Source organism: Vitis vinifera, chromosome 4 (assembly GCF_030704535.1).
Source record: "Vitis vinifera cultivar Pinot Noir 40024 chromosome 4, ASM3070453v1".
Lineage (NCBI taxonomy): Eukaryota > Viridiplantae > Streptophyta > Magnoliopsida > Vitales > Vitaceae > Vitis > Vitis vinifera.
In genome coordinates, this window is record NC_081808.1 from 21,786,435 (window position 1) to 21,796,790 (window position 10,356).

Consider the following 10,356-nt stretch of genomic DNA (forward strand, 5'->3'; position numbering starts at 1 on the left):
CCGTGGATGATGCATTTTATGTGGAGTCAATCCTTGAATCTTGATGGATAAAGCAACCCTAGTGAATTTCGATACTTGTGAAGAATACATTCTCTTAAGCCAAGCCATTATTTTACAACTTTCATTTCTATAATGCCCCTCAAATTCTCAATGGATTGTCCCTTATACAACACACTGTAATTCTTCTAATGGGCACACAGCACCTGGACAGCCAAGGCTTTTGTAATACCAGAACCTGAAATTGAAATTCCATCCTTGCTAACTATCTCCTGCTCAACTGGAATGGAGCAGCTACTTTTTCCCAGGCAATGCTTCTCCACCACTTTCTAACTATTGGGTGCAGCACAATTTCCAGGAATGAACTCTCAACAGGTGCCTGTTGGATCACCAAAGCTTAGCCTTTGGCTTCACACCGTCTACAAACATTTGTATGTCACTTGCCTCCCTCTTCCATGACCTCACATGTGTTGGATGGTGTTCACTTATGTAGCAACAGATCGTATCTCTGTTCAAAGTTAGGATCTCTATTCCATCTGGGTTTCTTCCTGTTTCCTCGAAGAGAACCAAAAGATTATCTGATGTCTTCAAGAAGGCTCTCGGTACATGGTAGCTGAAAACAGAGAAACACACATGGTAATGAATTCTAAGCCTCATCTTCTACATGTATATAAACTAGACTAGCAGAAATACGGGGGGCAGTGCTTACACTGACTGGGAAGGCTTTCCAAGAGGGGAGAGGTAAGAAACCCAGTATCAGTCAATGCTTTTACCATTTATCCAAGCCATGCCTTTGGCCATGGTGCTCAGTTCAAGAGCAACGGGGGCATCTCCTTCTGGGGCATCAAAGTAAGCCTGCAATTCCAAAAGTTATGCAGGTTGTGTGAAGAGATGGAACTTGTCTCCATTCAAGCCTACCTGAAACATTGGGGAAAAAAAATCATAAATCTTAATCCATTATTCATCAGCTGACCAGAAGTAGTTCAGTGGAAAAGGATAATATGCTAACCTTGTGTCCCCATCCATTCTTTGGCAGATCGATGGTTCTAGTGTTGAGACCTTGGATGGCTACGTTATGTACCCCAGCAAGCCTATGCTCCATGTATGAACCACTATCCTTCACAGATGAAAAGAGAGATTCACAATCACTCCTTTCTTTCTAACACTAGGAAAAGGAAATTGATGTGATTAGATCTTTACTGGTAATCCAACCGTGGCACCCAACGGTGCTATCTGGTTAAGTCCTGCCTTTAAGGTTATGGGTTTATTGAACACAAAGCTTTTTTCTACATTGCTTCCATGTCTCGTTCCTGTTAGATAGAATTCCATCTTCATAGTGTAACACTTTCCTGAATTTTTTTCCAAGGAGAGAGAGAGAGAGAGAGAGAGAGATGATCAACAAAATTTTAACTTAATCACAATCTACAAGTTAGAGGTTCCCCACAAGCTTTACCCTACTGCAGCCTTCCCCCCTCCAACAAAATAGCTAGGGGTTAAAAGGGTTTGGCATATAAATTTGTTTATCCCACATCACCAGATGACACGGAAGGTTTGCAGGAGATGAAAAGAGAAGCATTACCACATATTCTCCATTTAAAAATGCATGCATCACATGACCTAGATTGGAAACCTGAGGGACACGAAGAACATCTTTCCTGAAAGGCAAGCCGGTGCGTGCCAGCTCAATGCTGCAAATAGAATTACACCGAATATTAGTTGAAGCAATGGAAATCAAATATTGGAATGGTTATAATAAAATCGAGTATTTCCCATTGTTAAAAACTTCTTCAGATGATGGGTTAGGATTTGCTTACTTGGTGGTGTACCACAAGTAGTCTGTAGTATCCTTGGTCATGGTCATCAGTTCCACGGGACTCTTTGTTTTAGTGGGACATTCTTCATAAGTTGGCAATGCATCTTGGGACATCTACCATTGGAGGTTCTTGTTAACACTATATTGGGAAACAACCTGTTTTCATGTTGGGTTCATTCAAACTATCGAACACTCATACAAGAAATGGGAATCATCCAATTTTTTTCAGTTATTCTCTTTGTAGTCCTTCAAATTTTAACCACATACTTGAAAAGGGAAAGATCAAGTAATTGGACGCTACTGTCTGTGTGTTGAAGACGACAGTTTTGCAATCTGGGAGGTTGCTTATGGAGTGCTGGGGCAAGTAGTATTTGGAACCCCTTAATGTTGTAGTTGTAGGTGTTCTAGTAATGTTATTCAACAAGAAAGTAGCACAAATATTACTACCTGGCTTTTCGTAGATTCGGGCCTGCAGGCATGATGCACTTCACCTATCACAAACATCATTAGTCTTGTTGCTCTACTAATGTTCTAAGCATGAGACTACATATACTGATAAAGCAGCTCTATAGAAACTTTTTCTTACCTCTAGGTCCTCTCCCAACTTTTGGGCAGAGGTAACTCCCCAAAGAAGAGCTTTCTTAGACAACCTCAAAGCAGCATGCAAGTCTCGGAGGTGGCCCCATTTGGTTTCCCTTGGCAAACCTGGATACATTTATGAAAGCAGCTCCTGTGGTGAGTGGGAAAAGCTGATTTTGTTAATGTACTTCTTGGTTGGCATTTTGGAAGAAGGATTAGCTTTTGAGAGAACAGATCATAGCAATTTTAGCTTCCAAATGCAAGTACATGTCAAAATGCCAACCAGATGATGCCAAACTCATGAAGTTTCAAACAGGCCTAACCATATTCATCAAGAGGAGCTTCATCATAGTAGCAAGTCGTAGCAAAGGAGGACGTAGTTCTACCAAAATTTGTCACACTATAATACTGAAACAAAAACATGAGTGTTTAGGCTGAAAGTAGAAATACTTTATAATAATTTGTTCAGAAGCTCTCTAAAACAGGGCTGCAACTCTATACCATATAGTAATTTGCAAGAGTACCATTCTTAGAGATGAACAGAGAATGCAAGATCTTCTGCTGCCCTTTGAGATGGGGGGTCTCCAAATACTCTGTACCTATAATCACCAAGGAATCCAAACAAAATGCAGTTAGCATCTTAACCAGACAATAGGAAGAAAATACCACTGAATATAATCATGTGTGATAAATGAAGGAAAAACACATCCCTAGTCAGTGGTTACTTACTGAGCGCTTGTTTGGTCTATTGGGGCCTGTAAATGTATCTCCACAGTTCCTCCCCTTGCATGTGTTGATCTGAAACCATTTTTCTTTTTTCAGAAATCTTTCCTTCTGGGGATACTTAAATTATTTGAGCTCAGAAAGATTGATGCAAGCGGGGCATAATGTGCTAACGACTGGATCAGGAGCATCCTTTTGCTTGCACATCACTCATGGGATTCCGGTTTTGAGCCCAACAGCCATAGTCCCGGCCCAGTGAACACATCGTGTCCCCATTTCTTTGAATGCAATTTGAATGTGTTGGATATTTTGGTAATTATGGGTTACATATTAACACATTGTACATTAAACTATTTTATTTTTTAGCTTAATTAAATATAATCAATTAAGTTAATGATAGACCTTCAAAGTATCTCTATATATGGATGGTATGGGTTTTACAATGTGTAGAGACCAATTTTATTTTATTTTATTTATTAATGATGGACCAATAAATAAAATAAAATAATAAAGGATATAAATAGGGTTATAATCCTGGTCTAAATGAGAAGAGATAGAAAAATTGTTAATTATTCACATCCCATTAGTGAGTAATTTCAAGGTTATAATACTCGTTTCAAACATGGAAGACAAAATCCAAGTACATAATTTCAATGGATTTAGGTATGTCTTCCAATGTTATTATCTTATAGATTTAACATGAGATTCTGACATATATACTATTAAGTTAATTAGATTCTATAATCATTCTGTATGATTTGCAATTTTCCAACAAGTGGTATTAGAGTCACTCTTGTTAAATTTATTAGGTTTTAATTAAAGTTGTTTCATGATGGATTGAGTTTTTTTTTTTTTTTTTAATCTGACTTCCATTCATTCATTCACCTTTTTTGTGTGTTCGGTTGTAAGGAAAATTTTCTTTAATCCAAATTCCCCGAATTTTCTATTGTAAATAATTTTTATAAATAATTTTTTTAATAAATATCAATATTGTTTATTAAAATATATTTTCTCTGGAATTGTTTGCATATTTTTAAAGATAAAATATAAGTGTTTTTGAAAATTTTGGGGATAAAGATGAAGTGGTTGGGTGATAATGACCTATTTTTCGTCATTATCTTGTTACATTTTGTTAAGTTTTTAATTAATAATGTCATTTGAACATTGAGTCTAAGTCTTTTAATAGGGTATTTTGGACATTGGGACTGAGTCTTTTAATAAGGTGATTTTGACATTCAACCTAAATTATTATATTGGGTCATTTGGATTATTGGACCCAAGTCTATTTAAGTTGGATCAAATTTTGGGTAGGGTTAGACCTTTGATTGATCCGTTTGATCGATCCAGTGGACCTTTGATTGACCCATTTGACTGTTGACCAAAAAAAAACTTGGAATGTTTAAAATCCAATATTTCAATATAAATTAAATTGAAATTATATGTCACAAAAATGACCTCTATTATGTAAATTTATTTATCTTGAAGGGTGTGGATTTTATTATGGAATTCTATGAGTAGTATCTAAATCTATGCATAAAATAATCGGCCCAAAGGAAGGTTATTTTTTATCAAATTTTAGACACTTGTGATAGTAAATATGTGATATTTTAGTGATGTCCATGCATGCAATAAGTCGATCCAAAGATAGGCATATTGTTGGCAAGATTTGTTATCAGTATTTATTAACTATTTTTTATAATAGTACCATTTACAAATTGTTATTTTATCCAAAGACTAAATATCAATGTTGTGTTAGGTATATTGTAAGAGCCCATTTTATTGCTTTTATGTCATATATATATACATGTAGTTAATTCTTACATGCTTAAAGTAAATGACATTGTTGTATATTGTGAGCTTATTATTTTATTCTGTATACAATTAATGCTTCTGTTATATTTGCCAACATAAACAACATTCCAATGCTTGATGACACTAACTTCGGAAAATGGAAAGAACATATTACTATTTTACTTGTGTGTATGGATTTAGACTATGCGATCCTGATTGAACGACAATCTGTCCTTACTAATGACAGTACTACGAAACAAAGGGCTAACTTTGAAAAGTGGGAGCATTCTAACTACATGAGTCTTATGATCATGAAGCACTCTATGGAAATGTCTAATCTTGTTGCTTGATTGAAGGCACTAAAGTTGGAATTGTCTGATGACATCCTTGTGCACTTGGTCTTGATCTCTCTCCCTGCACAATTTAGTCCTTATAAGATAAGTTATAATACTCAAAAGGAAAAATGGACTCTTAATGAGTTCATTGCTTAATGTGTGCAAGAGGAAGAGAGATTGAAACAAGAAAATATAGAAAGTGTTCACTTAGCTACTACCTCTTATGACAAAACTGCTAACAAAAAAAGGAAAAGAAGCAATAGCAATAAAGGAAAAAAAGTTGTAGACAATGGGACCTCACAGCCTAAGGTGCAACGGAAACAAGATAAGATCATCATTTGTTTCTTTTGCAAGAAAGATGGACATGTGAAGAAGGATTGTCCTAAGTATGGAAAATGACTTGTCAAAAAATATAAACTTCTCAATTTTGTTTGTTTTAAAGTTAACTTGGCTTTAATACCAAATCACACTTAGTGGATAGATACAGGTGCATACTCACACATAAGTGTGACAATGTAGGGTTGTCTAAGTAGTCGAGTGCCAATTGATGCTGAAAGATTTAACCATATGGGAAATGGTAACAAAGCTCTTATTGAGATGATTGGTTTATTTAGATTGCAATTAGAATTTAGTTGTTATTTGGATTTAGATGACGCTTTTTATGTATTGTCATTTAGATGGAATTTGGTTACTCTTGTTCATTTGGAAATGGAAAAATGAGTTTTTTTCAATATTCAAATATGGTTGGTACAAGTTCTTTAGTTGATAATCTATACAAATTAGATATTAACGTCTTACATATTAATGAATCCTTGCATGCAAGTGATTGTGGTACAAAACGTAAGTTAACTTATGAGAATTCTTCCATGTTGTGGCACAAACGTTTAGGACATATTTCTAAACAAAGGATTCAAAGACTTGTGCCAGAAGGAATTCTTGATTCCCTTAACTTTTCAAATTTGAAAAGTTGCATTGAATGCATTAAGGGAAAGCAAACAAACATTAGAAAAATTGGTGCCAATAGAAGTTTAGGTGTCTTGAAATTAGTTCATACTGATATTTGTGGTCCATTCCTTACGGCTTCTTAGAATGATCAATAGTATTTTATTACTTTCATAGAGGATTATTTTTGTTATGGGTACCTATATTTGTTCATGAGAAGTCTCAATCGTTGGACGTTTTCAAATCCTATAAAGCTGAAGTTGAAAATAAACTTGGAAAGAAAATTAAAGTCGTTAAATCTGATCGTGGTGGTGAGTACTACGGTAGATATGATGGATCAGGTGAACAACATCCAAGACCTTTTGCAAGATACTCACAAGAATGTGGCATTGTTTCTCAGTACATCATACCAGGGACTCCAAGTCAAAATGGTGTAGCTGATAAACGAAATTAGACCTTAAAGGATATGGTAAGAAGTATGATAAATCATTCTTCCTTACCAGAATTACTTTGGGGAAAAGCTATAAAAACTGCAATTTATATCCTTAATCGAGTTCCAAGCAAAATAATAGCTAAAACCCCATATGAGCTATGGACTAAAAAGAAGCCTAGTATTAGGCATCTTCATGTTTGGGGTTGTCCAATTGAGGCAAGAACATAGAGGCCTAATGAAAGAAAACTGGACTCAAGAACAGAAAGTTACTACTTTGTTGGGTACTTAGAAAGGTCAAGGTGTTTTAAGTTTTATGATTCCTCGAGCAAATTATTTTTTGAGACGGGTAATGCTACAATCATTAAGGATGTTGAATATGGTGGGAGTACTGGACACAAAAGTTTTGTCTTTGAAGAGGAATATGTTATTATTTCTACAGTTGCAACTGAAAATGTTCAGGTAACTATGCTTGGCCTTATTCAGGATGTAAATCCAGAAAGTCCAGACACTCTTGAGTTACCTCCTACTCATAATGAAGAACCCACTCCTATTCATGAGGAGGAACAACAACAACCTCAATTGGAAGTACCATTAAGGTGATGCACTAGGGAGAGGAGAACGACGATTCTAGATGATTATATCATGTATCTCCAAAAACATGAGTTTAATATGAGACTAGAAGATGATCAAATATCTTTCAATCAAGCCAAACAAAGTGTAAACTCTCAGAAATGGATAGAAGCCATGAAAGATGAGATGAAATCAATGAAAAACAATGATGTTTGAGATCTTGTCAAATTGTCTGAATGAGCAAAACTAATTGGTTGTAAATGAATTTATAAAACCAAGCAGGATTCAAAAGGCAATGTCGAAATATATAAGGCACGTCTAGTCATCAAAGGTTTCACTCAAAATGAAGACATTGATTATAAAGAGACTTTCTCTCCAGTTTCAATGAAAAACACTTTTAGAATCATTATGGCATTTGTACCTCATTATGATTTGGAGTTACATTAGATGGATGTGAAGACTGTGTTTATCAATGGTGACATTGAAGAAACCATATACATAGTGCAACCAAAGAATTTTGAATCCAAAGAGTAAAAACATTTGCTATGCAAATTAAAGAAATTCATCTACGGTTTAAAACAATCATCTCGTTAATGGTATCGAAAGTTTGATCAAGTGATTACCTTTTTTGGTTTTAAGGAAAACACTGTTGATTAATGTATTTATCAAAAGATCAATGGGAGTAAATTTATTCTTCTGATATTATATGTAGACTATATTCTACTAACAAGTGGTGATATAGGCCTATTGCATGAAACTAGGAGATTTTTTTCAAATAAGTTTGAAATGAAAGATCTTGGTAATGCATCCTTTGTGTTGGGCATACAGATGTGTCAAGATCATTCTTATGATATTCTTGGCTTATCACAAAAAGCACATATTGATAAAGTTCTTAGTAGATTTGGCATGAAGGATTGTGCACCGGGAGATACCACCATTGCTAAGGGTGATAAATTCAATTTGCTTCAATGCCCAAAGAACGAAATTGAGAAGAAAGAGATGGAGAACATCCTTTATGCATCAATAGTAGGGAGTCTCATGTATGGTCAAGTTTGTACGTGTTCGGATATTGCATATGTAGTTGGTATGCTTGGTCAATATTTAAGTAACCCAAGAATGATCTATTGGAAGATAGCAAAACGAGTCATGTGGTATCTGCAGAAAACAAAAAATTTCATGTTCATATATCGAAGATATAATCATTTAGAGATCATAGGGTATTTCGACTTTGACTTTGTTGGCTACATTGATGGTAGAAGATCCACTTCTAGCTATGTTTTTATGTTGGCTGAAAGAGTTGTCTCATGGAAGAGTGTTAAGTAATAACTTATAGCTACTTCCACCATAGAAGCAGAATTTATAGCTTGTTATGAGGCATCGAACCAAACAATATGGCTGTGGAATTTTATCATTGGATTGCATATTGTTAGTGGCATTGAGAGACCATTAATGATAAAATGTGATAATAAAGCTATAGAATTAAATTATAAGAACAACAAAAACTCATCAAAATCAAAACATATTAACATGAAGTTTCTAGTTGTTAAGGAGAGAGTTCAAAGTTTTCAGGTGTTTATTAAACATACTACTACAAACTTAATGATTGTGAATCCGCTTACCAAAGGTGTACCACCTAAAGTGTTTCATGAGCATGTGGCTTGTATGGGTGTAATTCATCTTGGTGATATGTTTGTATAATGGGAGTTTGTTGATTGATGTTCATTTGTTAATGACATGTTTTTTTTATCAAACTTAAGTACTATTCTTGTTTTGCTTATTGAAAACTCTAAAATAAAGTTATATTCTTTCAATTGTAGTTTTGCATAAAGTTTGAAAGTGTGTTGAACTTTTTTAAGTTATAAAGTTGGACTGGTTGGAAATAGGCATGATATGGGATCACATTTCATGAAATTTTTCATGCTATACATTCATACTTGATCTATGTCGTTGATTGTATTAATGTGGTGATCATTGATGGGTCTAGTTACAAAACATGTAACGAAGATTGCTTTGGTTCTATATTGGTATAATTGATGGACCAGATTGTTTTGAGATGCTTACAGTTAAGATAGCAAATATTGAACTCGTTTTTGTTATGTTCAATTATTTAATGACATATATGGCCCAAGTAGGAGATTGTTGGATATTTTGGTAATTATAGGCTTACATATTAACACATTGTACATTAACCTATCTTATTTTTAGGCTTAATTAAATGTGATCAATTAAGTTAATGATGAGCCTTCAAAGTATCTCTATATATGGATTGTATGGGCTTTGCAATGTATAAAGATCAATTTTATTTTATTTATTAATGATGGGTCAATAAATAAAATAAAATAATAAGATTTATAAATAGAGTTATGGTCCCCCATGAGTGATTTCAAGGTTGTTTCAAACATGGAAGACAAAATTCAAGTATATAATTTCAAAGGATTCATTATGTCTTCTAATATTATTATCCTATAGATTTAATATGAGAGTTTGACATTCATTTATATTATTCAGATGATCAAATTTTATAATAATTTGATTTGTGATTTTCCAATAGAATGTTGTTTTCAATCTGCTCAACCCAACAAAGACGCAGAACCACCTACCAACCATGGCCCCTACTCTTCAAATCAGGAATAGTTCTTTTCAGTTACAGCAGAATCAACCAGTGCTAGAATGATGGGACCCCCTTGAGATGCAATTTACTTCTCCTTGCTCATCATATCTATGATCATCCTGGTGAACCTTTTCATGTGATCCTGCATATGGGGAAATATCCAGTTGGGTGTTCCTGAACATAATCACAGATATTCAGAGATTACCTGGCCTGAACAGGCTCATGAAGGTTCCAAAACGCATAAGTATGAATCACATTCAGCCCTCCATGTCTGGCTTTACTATGATGTCTGGCCACATCTGATCACGATTCAGCTAGCTCATTACTCCAATCCAATTAAAAAAAGGAACTAATGTATTGGACTTCGGGGATAGAGTACCTCAGGAATACTACGAGGATAATGTATAGAACCGGAGAAGAGAAGCTCTCTCTTCCCATTGACTATCAAAGGTCGGCCGTCATAACTCACTCCCTTCACTCCCACCATAGACAACCTCACAACGACCAAACAAACAGACCAGAGCTAACACTACCAATCTGCCAGGTGTAGTCCATATTGTAA

General features: G+C 34.8%; 1 pseudogene; it reads right to left on the minus strand.

The window, feature by feature from the left end:
* Positions 1-113: 113 nt before the first annotated feature.
* LOC100243805 (beta-galactosidase 14-like) lies at positions 114-10,346 on the minus strand (annotated as a pseudogene).
* Between the last annotated feature and the right edge of the window lie 10 nt (positions 10,347-10,356).